General features: G+C 45.8%; 1 protein-coding gene across 18 annotated transcripts in view; it reads right to left on the bottom strand.

Annotated features, from left to right (window-relative positions):
• Positions 1-12,716, bottom strand: part of EXD3 (exonuclease 3'-5' domain containing 3) — a 250,288-nt gene that overhangs the window by 232,316 nt on the left and 5,256 nt on the right. For 15 of the 18 annotated variants that reach the window (XR_007778955.1, XR_003945119.2, XM_030231030.2 and 12 more), the window contains exons 2-3: positions 12,523-12,588; positions 12,238-12,421 (exon numbers count right to left, since the gene is read on the bottom strand). The exons of 2 other annotated variants lie outside the window; for them this stretch is intronic. The gene's annotated coding sequence lies outside the window, so the exon portion shown is untranslated. The remainder of the gene's footprint in view (positions 1-12,237; positions 12,422-12,522; positions 12,589-12,716) is intronic. One more of the 18 variants, XM_030231032.2, reaches the window with a different exon arrangement.

Raw genomic sequence — 12,716 nt, 5'->3', positions numbered from 1 at the left:
GTGATAAAACAGTTCAATTCCCCAGACGGAAACAAAAGATGAGACAGAACTTTACCTGCTCCACGAGAAAAGGTGGGGGGACATGGGCTGAGTCAGGAGACAGAGGTGACTTCTCCTTCCTGCCACTTACCCCTTCACCAACATTTTTATCTATGTTGAGTTTACAAGTGCCTTAATCAACTTACAGCACATCTCCTCAAACCCAGCTTTCTCAGTTTCAAGTGTGAAATTAAAACCATCCTGGAGGAGGCCATCTGTGCAAGGCAGCCTATAGGAAATTGAGCTTGCACAGATGGGACTTATCACACACTCCCTCGTGTCATATCAACACACCAGCTTTGCAAATCTGCCCTAAATAAACCAGAGTTGACAACACATTCTGTCTGAGGCCAGCAGGGCTGTGTAAGCCTGGCGTGTACTTTGCAGGGCTGGATTGGTCTCTCCACTTTTAACAAACAACTCTCTCATAAATTGAAAACTTGTGAATGTTCAAGTCTTGTGCTGTGTTCAAATGTCTGGAGAATTATGCTCATCAAAGTCTCCTGGAGGGATCAACTAATTGGCCTTCAAATTCCTAGACATGAAGTTGTAGGTTGCTTAAAAACTAGCAGGACATGACATGGCCTACTCACAATCCACAGTGGGGACACAGACACTGGTCTGGAACGTTTCCTAATTCCATTAACTCTTCACCAATACATAAAAATAACACTTTTAAAATGTTTATTTTTACAAGTTACATTAGGTGAAGAATATAGCTGAGCAATGTGGCTGAACACATATGGAAATGCTTAAGCAGCAGCTCTATTTTCTGTTCAAGCAGTCTGTAGACAAACACAATAAACTGAAGTTACACACAGGAAAACTCAATGTACTATATGAAAGAAAAGACAAAAAAATGTGTTTTCATAAAAACCAAACTTGTTGGCTTGTTTGTTTGGTTTTGTTTTTGTTTTTGTTTTTTTTTTTTTTTTTGGTAAGAGGAGTATCTGAGAGAGAAAGGCATAGCTTGAAACAGGCGAGCACAGAAGTAATAAAATGCAGTTAATGCAGTTCAGGAGAATAAGGCACTGAAGAGGAGCCTTCCCGGGTCAGATCACACCCTTCAGCTGGCCAGTACCATGTCTCAGGCAGTGGCCTAAGGGAGAGAACTGGGACCTGTGTCCCCAGCTCATCCCCTGACTCCACAGCAGCCTGCAGTTTCAGATTTCTACATGCCAGTCTTCTGTACTGGTACAAGATAGACTTTGTTGACCATTTCTTCCAAGAATGGATCCAAGCACTGCTGCAAACCCTCAGTACCAGAGTCCTTGCATCAGGTGCCACATTGTACTCAGCAGGCAAAGCAGTGTTTCTTTCTCTTTTTCCTGACCTTCCATTTGATGTCCATCATTTTAGTTAGGGAATTAAGGAAAAACGGGGAACAACTGCTTATCTTTTGTCCCAAACCTTTGTTCAGGCCCAGATGTTCTGCATTTGCAAACTGTCCCAGGATGTGTTCCTGGGGGAGGCAGTACCTCCTTTAGCCATAGCTTTCTCATATGTTTCTCCACATTTACTGACCCAAAGTCTAACCTGCTGGTTTGTTTTCCAATCCCACAGGACCAGAGGGTAGTACTTCTGCAGCTTTAGATCTGCCTATGCCACAACTCTGAATTCCCTCAGATTTTGTTATTTTGCCATCCATTGCCTCCCTCAGGTCCCTAAGACTCCCCTGTCATTCTCATGGTAACTGCTCTTGGGTATTAACAACCACCACTGCTACACTTCTCACCTTTTAACCAGTCGCTGGTTTGCTAAAGAACATTCTCTGATCTCCAGGAAAGCAGCTGCTCTAAGGGGCTGTGACAAAGGACCATGTCAGGAGCTGTTAGAATATCTGAGGATGCCACACACACTGAACACCAAAATCCAGATGTTTGTTCTTGAAGATTCCTCAAGTGCAACTTCCTTTTATAAAAGACATGCTGACTCCCCCACATCCATATAAAATCAAGTGCCAGCTCATTCTGATCTGTATTATTCTTTTGACAACACTGCACAATACAAAGCCAGATTTCTGTCTGCTGTTCCCCAAGCTCCCTGAAACTCTCTTGGAAGTTGGCATCATATCAGCCCTGTCTGTTTTCTAACAGGAGCAAGGAGATTTTAACTGAAAGGTTGCATACAAGTGTTAATTATTCAACAGTTCCTCTCCTGACTCCTTCCGAGACTCTGACATCCTGGTCCCTGCAGGCAGGTATTCCTCACTGTGTTCTTAAATTCTTAATTTAGTAGTTAGGTTTGAGATGGGTTCTGCTAAGGACACTAAGCACAGTGTAGATGCCTCAGAAGCTCAAAGTTTCTTTCTGCTCCACCTCCTGATTTTTCACACCCTGGTCTCCACGGGTTTTTCAAGCTTTTGGACAAGCTTCTTATTCCCAACATATTTGAGAAATAACTGTTACTTTTTATACTTCCTGAAAGCCTTTGAAAGTGTTTATTATTTTCTATCTTCCTCACTTGGTCATGACTTCAGCTTTTGGAAGGATGCCCCTGCCTCTCCAGCCTTCCTTCCCTGCTGCTTCACATCAGAACTTCTCTCTCATAGCAATTGATAGAGTTGAGGCATTTCCTCTGCAGCACAGAGCCTTGAAATCAGCTTCAGCTCCCTGAAAAGGTTTCATCCTTGTCACTGCTCCTTTCAGTTTTTTTTTAACCTGCTGCCTCATTTTGATATATTTTTCCTTTGCAAATCAAGGGATTTCACTTCTCTGAAGTTTTTGGCTTGGGTTACTTCTGCAGGATCTGTAAGTGCACTTGTGTTCACTGGCAGTACAATTCTGTACCAAGTTCTGCACAATTCCCAGAAGAAAGTCAAAGTTGTCTTCCCCTTTCTAGATTCCTCCACCAGATGTTTCCCAAGGATGTCATTCTTGGACTGGGGTGCCAGTTTTCTCCCATTGTTTTTCCTGTTTTAAAAAATACTCCTTATTATTCTACACTTTTCCTATGTCAAAAACCAGGTATTTCAGCTTATTGCTTGGTTTATCATGCTGCATTTTCTTTGTTGTACAGAAATTGTGAAAACTAATTATGCTTCAAGAAAGGTAATTATCATTTAGCTATTACTCATCATGTAAGTGTAGAATAATTGTTTGCATTGCTTCTATTTTGTTATCCTTAATAAATACATAAACATCCAGAAAGATGAATCCAGTTCAGAACAGATCCAGTTCTGCTCATACCAAGGAATTAAAAATAATTGCTCTCTTTGAATTTCAGAATAAAATACATCACTGAATGAAACATTCTCTTTAAAACCTTAAAGAAAAGCAAGAAATGACAGGACCTTGCAAGAAGTTTATTTTCATTGCTTACTGAATAATAGTTGCGACAGTTATTTAACCCTCACTCAGGTCTTGCTGTTGATGCTGATCATGCTTGATGCCTCAAACCAGCCTGTCAGCAGGAAAATAAGCTACAACTGAAAACTTCTCATTAAGTAAGATTTTGGGTTTTAGACACCTGTTATGGAATAGCATAGCCTTGAACTGCAGTGGAAAATGAGCAAGGTAAAGAAATTGCTGAAAACCTGAATGCTGGACAGAATGGTACAGATGGCATTTTTAGGTCAAAGGCTAAATCCTCACAGAACAAAAGACAAATTTACTGCAGAGAGAACAAAAAGCATCAGCCCTAATATTGCACACACTCATTAAATGTGTCAGGTGGCTGTAGAGAGAGGTATGAAATGGGATTTAGGTACCAGTCAGTATTCAGTGCCACTAAACAGTGCCACTGTTCCTTCAGCTGAGCCCATTTCCCTGTCTCTGTTCCTGAAGCTGCTGAGGTTATGGAGACAATGATTCCCTTATCCTACTTCTCCTTCTGTGACAGAACCCCCTGAGCTGGGAGGGACTCACAAGGATCCCCCAGCCCAGCCCCTGTCCCTGCCCAGACCCCCACCAACCCCACCCTGGGCATCCCTGGCAGCGCTGTCCAAAGGCTCCTGGAGCTCTGGCAGCCTCGGGGCCGTGCCCATTCCCTGGGGAGCCAGGGCAGTGCCAGCACCCTCTGGGGGAAGAACCTTGCCCTGATCTCCAGCCTGAGCTGCCCTGGCCCAGCCTCAGCCATGCCCTGGCTCCTGTGCCTGTCACAGGGAGCAGGGATCAGAGCTGCCCCTCTGCTTCACCTCACCACAAAGTTGTAACTGTGATGAGTGTCCCCTCAGTCTCCTCTTCTCCAGGCTGAACAGACCAAGTGACTTGAGTAAGAACTACCGCCTGCTCCTCTAAATCACATCAGAGAAGCCACGGAACCTGCCAGGCCATTCTCCAGCACTGACTCAGCACCAGAAGGAAAACTTTGAGCCTGCAGTTACACATTTTCCAGGGTTTGAGTGTACAATATCCAGTTATGAGAACAGAGAAAGGCAAGACCCCAGACAGCCAGACCCCAGCACTTCCTATGGCCTCTGTATGGCCTCAAAGGAGTTACAGGAATCCCAGGATAGGCTTTCCTTCACAGCTCTGAGCAGGCTGCAGGAACAGTGCCTGACCCACCCCACACTCACACAGAACTCTCCTGTTCAGGATTCCAGCTGCATGTTTGAGCTCACACGCTCATTTTCCATGGATCATCATGTTATCCTGTAGGATAACACAAACCAAAGGTGGCAAATTAACACCAAAATAAAGCAAGGTACAAGACACCCTGGGAACGGGTTGAGGGAGAGGGGAAATGTTTTACATCATCTCCCAGAGTAAGCTGATGGAATTCCCAAATCTCGGGACAAGGGAATTGGTAATGAGAGAGAAATAAATTCCTTCACCTCTGGGTTGAAATCCAAGTCAGGCTGGTAGTAGCAAAGACCCATTAGCTCAACATCTGCTAGTTGTTTGGCAGCCCATGTGAAGTGAGTTATATTCCTCAGCGTCCGCATCCCAGTCCCACTAATTGGCACCACATTGGCAATCTAAACACAGAGGTTAAGGTCTGAGCACACAGCAGGCAGCAACTCTGAGATCAGGCAGCTCCAGTTTGGAGGACACATGTGATAAATTATAGTTCTGGTATCTGGAACTCCATTTAAGTGCCCCGCCATCCTGTCCTGGCCCCAGAATAAAACTGTAAATGCAGGCGAGCCAGCAGCTGCCAGCAGTCCTGCCCAGCACAGCTCCTGCAGCAGTAACACACATCACCAGCCCACTACCAGTCAAAGCAACTTCAACAACTGCTGAAATTTTAAGCAAAATGCTGTACAGCATGAAGTTAAGTATGAGCTAAAGTGTTTGGATAATAGTTTACCAATATCCATAAAAACAGTATCTTTCTCTAAACTCCAGTTTTTAATGCAAAAATGCAACACTCACTAAAAAGACAGTAACAGCATCATCTTATAGATCCTAAATAACAAGGCTATTTTCTTTTTGTCTTTCCTTCTTCTGCAGCTTTCCAACAAAGAGTGCACAGGACCAAAGCTGATTTGAAAACACAACCTATTAACTTTTAGAGAATTATTCTTTTTATTGCCCCATGGTAAAACATTTCTCTCTGAGGACCAAAAAAAAAAAAAGAAGTTATTAGCTCTCAATACATAGTAATAAAGGAAAATTGATTTTTCGCATCATCTGAATATGGCAGCATAAAATAAGTCTAAACTATGAGGGAAGGAAACTCATGTTACAGTTTAGAAACTGTTCCTGATGTTTACACATCACTTCAGTTTAAAGAACTGCTTATGATGGGAACATGATGAAAGCTGTTGAGCATGAAGGAAGGGAGATGGAAATGGAGCCAAAAGAAACATCTTTGCCAGAACTCTACAAGAAAAGAGAATCAGAGTCAGTTAGTTTGGGAGGGACCTCAGGAGTTTTCCAATCCAATCAACTACTCCAAGAATGGCCAACTTCAAAGTGGAGTAAGGTTGCCCAAAGATATTATAGATGAAAGCACAACATAGTAAAGTGCCCTACAAAATCCACCTCTAAAGACATTTTTCTTGCAAGCCAAATGTCCTCTTAATTTACCACTGTTCTGGAAATTGTTCCACTCTAAGCTGTTTTGAGAAGCAGCAGGGCCAGCAGCCACCAGGAAGAGAGGTACACTGCAAAGGAAACAAACCTAATCTGAGCACCCAGTAGGACCAAGGGATGGAGAACTTCAGATGCTAGAAGGCAGACTTGAGTACAAGAGACTCTGAGAGAGCTTGGAAAGTCCAGTCCTCCCAAGATCTGTGTTTTAATTTATCTTACTTTGGAGAGGTATGCTCAGCCTGTGAGAAAAAGGCATCAGTGACATAAGACCAGTGTGCACAAAAACAAACCCAACCCCCAGTCTGCATTCCACAGACACTCAAAGGAGGTGTTTTCCTTCTTGTACAAGGAACACTCCAACATTTCACAGCTGGGGGGGCGATTGTCCCTCAGCTGCCTCATCCAGGAACAGCCTGCTGCTTTGGCAGAGCTCTGCCAGCTCTGCCAGCACTGCCACACTGCCTGGCTCTGCCTGCCCTGCCTGGCTCTGCCTGGCCCTGCCTGCCCTGCCAGGCTGTGCCTGGCTCTGCCTGCCCTGTCTGGCCCTGCCTGCCCTGCCAGGCTCTGCCTGGCTCTGCCTGCCCTGCCTGCCTCTGCCCGGCTGGCCACTGACAAAGCCAGGCCAGTCTGACTCCCACCAAAAGGTGCTGCCAGTCCTGAGGGTCTGCACAAGCTCTTGAGGATTCTGTCTTCTTTTCTCCCCCTCTGCTCTGCCCTCATGAGATCCCACCTGCAGTGCTGTGCTCAGTTTTGGAGGCCTCAGCACCTGGAGCTGGACTGGAGCTGCTGGAGAGAGTCCAGAGGAGGCCACCGGAGCTGCTCCAAGGGCTGCAGCCCTCTGCTTTGGAGCCAGACTGAGAGAGCTGGGGGTGCTCACCTGGAGAGGAGAAGGCTCCTTGGACACCTTAGAGCCCCTTGCAGAGTCTAAAAAGAGCTTGTAAAAAAGAGGGAGACAGATTTTTTTTATACAGGCAGGTAGTGACAGGACAGGGGAAATGGCTTCACACTGCCAGAGGGTGGGATTAAATTAGAGATTAGGAAAAAATTCTTCCTGTGATTGGGGAGGCCCTGGCACAGGGTGCCCAGAGCAGCTGTGGCTGCCCCTGGATCCCTGGCAGTGCCCAAGGCCAGGCTGGATGGGGCTGGGAGCAGCCTGGGACAGTGGAAGGTGTTCCTGCCCACTGAAGGGGTGTGACTGTATGGGCTTTAAGGTCCCTTCCAACCCAAACCGGTCTGAAATTCTGTGATTTGAGATGAACCAAGGAATTTGTCTGATAGAGCAGGACCTCTCCTTCCCCAGAGCTCCAATATCCCTGGCCAGGCTATCCCTGCATCTGCTTCTGGCAGCAAGGACACAAGGACACACCTTCTTTTCCCCTTCACTATTTAAGGCTTAAGGGTGGATCTTTTTTTACTCTCTCTGATACTTCTGAGGAGTAGAATAGGCTTATACCACATTTTTTAAATGCCAGACCAATTCCTTCTGTTTTAAGACATGTTATTAGCAGCTTCTTTTAAAATCACACCAACTGCAAACGACTCTATTGACACTTGAGGCAGGAGCTGCTGTGCTGAGATCTACAAGAGAATAAAAGGGGACTGTGATGACTGCCAGGAGTCCAGCACTAGCTGGAACAAACCAGACTAGCATCAGAAACATCAATACCAGAACTGCTCTGCCTTTGGCCACATTTGGGTCCCAAGCTGCCAGTTCAGGAGGTGCTGAGGTGCTCCAGCACTAATTCCTCATGCTGCAGGACTGTGCGGTGACAGGGCCAAGCAAAGGTTATCATCATGTGATGGAGTGAGCTGCCTCATTTAGCAGCTCTCATGCGCACTTCTGAACCCTCATGCAAGTACTGAGCAAGCATTTATAGTTAAAATAAATGTTTGCTCATAAAACCAAGTTTAGGAATAATACCAAACTCATGAGTTTCCTGAGAGTAATTCCTCTCCATTTAGAAAACAGGAGGGGTCCAAGAAAGAGCTACTTTACAGGGGAGGAAGACAGGAAGGAAGGAGATGTGAATTACATACACCTCTAGATAAGTTCCCCTTTAAAAAAAAAGGTAGGAAATTAGAGTTAAATAAAAAGAGCATGTTTAGCATCACTGCACAAGCTGGGGAGAAAACCTCGAAATCCTGGCCAAAGATAATGGTGCCTCCTCCTGTCCCTGCCAGGCTTGCCCCAGGCAGAGGGGAAAGGGCCATTTTTCACCCTTTTACTACTCTGAAGTTACAAATCACAGTCACCATCTGATGATCACCTCTCCCTAAGTCATCCTAGGTTTCTTTGAATTAAGACTGTTAAAAAACATGTGTTTTCACTTTTTTATTATTATTAAAAAAGGATAACTCCTAACTGAGCAAAGGCTCTGCTGATACAACAACATGTGGATTAAATCTGAAAGGAGAAGAAAGCTGTTCTAATAAACTGACAATCCTGCTCAGAGGCTTTATATCCAGATTAGTGTAATAAATCATGAGGAAAGATTTCTCTTTGGCTGAAACAACCATTTATTTAGGCATGGAACAAGAGTATTTTATAATTGCTCTGGACATTGTACACAAAAGACTTTCTCCATTTTTGTTCTTTTTTGTTTTTTCATTTTCTGTTGAGTTTTAAGCATGTACCCAAAGTTTTGCATTTGCTTTACTAAAATTGGTTACTTTTTGGTGCTTAAACCTCTGACAAATCAGCCAGACACCTCCATTGGGCTCCTACAGAAACAAGAGAAGAAAAAAGAAAGAAAAAAGTGGTTCTTGCTCCTTTACATCATTACATTAGGCAGAAAATGGCCCAAAATTTAAGTTTTCCCTATTATGCTTCTCTCGTGTGCTTTTACAGTTGTATTTGTTCCCTTAACCTCTATCAGCAGGGGCTTTTTCACTCTTTTTTAAGCAGGAGACACTCTGCACTATTGTTGCCTTCCCCTATCACATACAAATTGCCCCACAGTGGATTCTGAGCCCAGCACAAGAACCTGCCCAGTCAGAGCATCACTCTGGGGCAGGTGAACAGCAGGGGGGTGCTCAGAAACCCCAGCCACACCACCAACCCCAAAACACTGCCCAGAGTCAGGGTCTGGCAGAACTTGAGTACAACACTGAACTGTAACTATAGATGGGTCTAAGTACTGCATAATAAAAATTTAATTTGTACCTGGAGCTGATTTCAGAGCTAAAGCATCTAACAATTCCCCTTAACGCATTGTGCTGTGGGGGAGGCATTGGCCAACTCGGGCAAACATGTCACCACAGAACACAGCTGTCTTCAAACAGTGACAAAAACCAAAACACCATCACCATAAAACAAAACTTTCAGCTCCACAGAAATGTTCTGTGAGGAGATATTACTCAAAACTGGCAGAAGTCCCTGGCTCCTGGATTACCGTGACTTTTTAGAATATCCAAACTGTGGTAAAACACGAGAGGGATCTGGATATGGGATGGAGGATAACACTGAAGGGGTTAAGATTTTGGCTGAAACCTCTGCCATTCACAGTGTCAGTCCTGAAGCCACTTACAGAAATCACAAGAGTACAAGAAACACTCTTCAAACCAATCAAAAGCCACAATCCCCAGTCTCACAGATGAGATGCTTTAAGCCCAGCAACTGTTTTAATCTCTGCCAGAGGAGTCCCTGTGTATTCCATTCCACCTTAAAATCCATCTGCCAGCCAGACAAATTAAAGGTTCCTAAGGAATTCCAGCTGATGCAGTCACAGGGAGGCCATCCCAGCCTGCCTGTCTACTGCTGCATTCCCAACTCCCTGAAAGGATCCAGGGGGCACATATATGCCCGGAGCAGCTCTGGGCTGCTCTGTCCCCTCTGTCCCCCACCCACTCCCTTTGCCCAGAGCAGCTGTGCCACCCTCCAGGAGAGCAGTGGGAGCTGGGAAGAGCAGAGTGCCTTTGTCCCAGGGCTGCCGGGCAGGATGTCAGCCCAGGCCAGCCCTGCCTGCAGGGGCTGTCACGGTGTGCCATCAGCTGCCTCACAGGCTCACGATGTCCCCAGGTCTGCGTCCCACACACCTGCAGCCACCCACGGGGCTCAGGCAGCCCCTGCTGCCTCCTCCTGTGCTCTCCCACAGAGGGATGCTGGAGAACCCCGGAGCAGGCAACCCCTCCTTGCCAAAAAGCTTCCAAGGGGATGGAAAGTTCTGTGGGGACAGAAAGGGAAAGTAAGTGCAAGAGGAGATTAAAAACTAGGAGAGGAAAAAGTAGGCCTGACCAGGACTTTTTCTTATTATTCTGCTGTGATTGTGGAGAATGAAGTCTCGTGGCCAAGAGAGTTCACAGAAGCCTGGCACGGCGATTCAGGACTCCAAAGCAAGTGCTGTCTCCTGGCTGAGCACAGAAGCTGCTCTGATAAACACTCCTGTGGTCAGTGTTCACTCTCCCTGCCCTATGGGACAGCAGAGATGCCCCTTGGAGTACAGCTCCCTGGCAGGGCACACATGGCACTCTGGATCAGCTGGCTCTATGCACAGCTGTCCCTGTCACCCCACCCCACTGTCCCCTCCCCTCCTGGAGAGGACAGAGGCACCCGGAGCGGTGACAGAGCGCAGCCCCCACCTGCAGCTCCCACTGCACAGGGAGCCCAGAGGCTGAGTGGAGCCACAGCTCAGGGCTGAGCTCTGAGCCCTGCAGGGCCTGGCTCCTGACAAGCTTCCCCAGGCTGGGGATGAGTCAGTGCTAACTGCTCACAATTAGCAATTCTGGGTCCCACCAGTTTGGTTTGGTTTTGTAAAAGCAAAACAAGGTATGTTTGGACAAAGGTGAGATTAGTTTGTGTTTACAGACAATCTGACTCCTGCATATAAATTCGCTGTTACTTGGACAACAAACCAAAAACATCAGGAAATCAAAAGTAATGCAAATGATCTGGCTCTATAATCTTGCCAGAACAGAAGAATCATGGTCTTAAATTTGACTTCTCTGACTCCTGTTTTGTTCAATATTTTAATTATATTTTCAAAAAATTCTAAACCACTTCAGATTTCAAAGCACATTTATATATATTGATTAATTCACCCAAGGTAAAAATCATTATCCTCTTTTTGACACAAAGAGGAAAAGTGAAAGGAGACACAACGAACTATCAAAGACACAGACAGAACTGGTGGAAGGGCTGGTACTAAAACCCAAGAGTTTCTGAAGCATCTTATATTTTTATCAAGGACTTACTTTTTTAAAGACAATAGCAACCAAAAAACAATAACCAAAATGGTTATAGATTTAGGATCAGAGCAGTTTATGGGGTAAAGGCCACAAGAAAAGCAAGGTTATTAATGCGCATTTGGAAAACTGCAGTGAATTCTCTAATAAATTGTTGCTATATTCCATATAGAGCACAAGCATGAACTGAGCCCACAGCAGGCAGTCCAGCCTTGGATCATCGGTACCCAGGGTAATCCAGCTCCACATTCCCACTCTCTGCTCTGGGGGCCAAGGACGTTTGCAGCAGGATTTCTCTGGAGAGCTGTAGGGGAATGAGGCTGCTCAGCTCCCTGGGTGATTCCAGAGTGCCCTCTAACGAGGCTGCAGCTGCATTTCACACACACAGGGACACCAGGAAAACCTCAAATAAGCTTTGTCTCCACTTGAAAACTGGAAAGCAGATGACAGACACTAACTGGTGACTGCTCCTGCACAGATATTTTATACTGCCCGGCACTGTGCAAGCCCTGGTTGGTAAATACCTCAGTAGGCAGCAGGACTATAGAGAAAGATGGGAAAATTCACAGTTCTCCCATTCCAAGAGAAGAAAGGATGAAAGTAAAGCAGTACAACTTTTTAAGATAAACTGAGTTTTACACAATCTGTAAGGAATTGCTGGGTAACTTTTCAACATATGATGTAGTTAAATCAAACTTTACAAAAATAAGTGAATATAAGCAATGAAGTTCACAAATCAAAATGGAATCTCCTTGAATATATTCCTTAATACACTGGTGTACCATAAAATACTGACTATTTGGTCTGCACCCAAGAGTGGTCACACAGGCTGCAGTGGTGGAACAAGACTGGCTACAAGTTCATACAGCAGACACATGGTTTATTGCCCAGTTCCCTTTCACCCACCTACATAAACTAATAAAGCATGCTGCAAACCAGAAAAGTTCTTATTGAAACACAAACCCCACGCTGATGCTCAGAACAGAAATGCACTTGAATAATCTCAGCATCACATTGCCAGAAGGGGGCTGTTCCTTACCCTTGAAGCTGTATCTGCAGCTATGCCAGGAGAGCACAGCTGCTCAGGGTGGGCTCAGAAGAGTCACAGCAGCTCCTGTGCAGCTCCTGTCCCCTTCCTCCCCGTCCTGCACCAAGGCATCCCACTCAGGTGGAATCCCACTCAACACCTCAGCAGAAGGTGCAAATGATCCTTTTCCAAGCTCCTACAAGACAGAACGGAAAGGGGCAGAAGTTCCTGAAGCTGCACTGCCCCCATCCTGCCAGATGCGTGTCAGAAGCCTCTGAACAGATCTGGCAAACTCACCCCAAGGGAGGACGGTGAAGGTGTCACTGCTGGGCGATGTCTGGGGGACCCTGCTGCCACCAGGAGCTGCGAGGAAGCAAACAGACCTGTGAGCACCTGAACACCTGGCAACTCAACACCTCAGCCCCACAGCCCCAGCAGGCACCTGGCTAATGCAGGCTGGGAGACAGACCTGGTAGGCAGCACATTCTTCC

The sequence above is a fragment of the Serinus canaria genome, chromosome 17 (assembly GCF_022539315.1).
Source record: "Serinus canaria isolate serCan28SL12 chromosome 17, serCan2020, whole genome shotgun sequence".
NCBI classification, from domain to species: domain Eukaryota; kingdom Metazoa; phylum Chordata; class Aves; order Passeriformes; family Fringillidae; genus Serinus; species Serinus canaria.
Note: the sequence above shows the minus strand (reverse complement) of the source record. Positions and strands in the feature narration are given on the sequence as shown.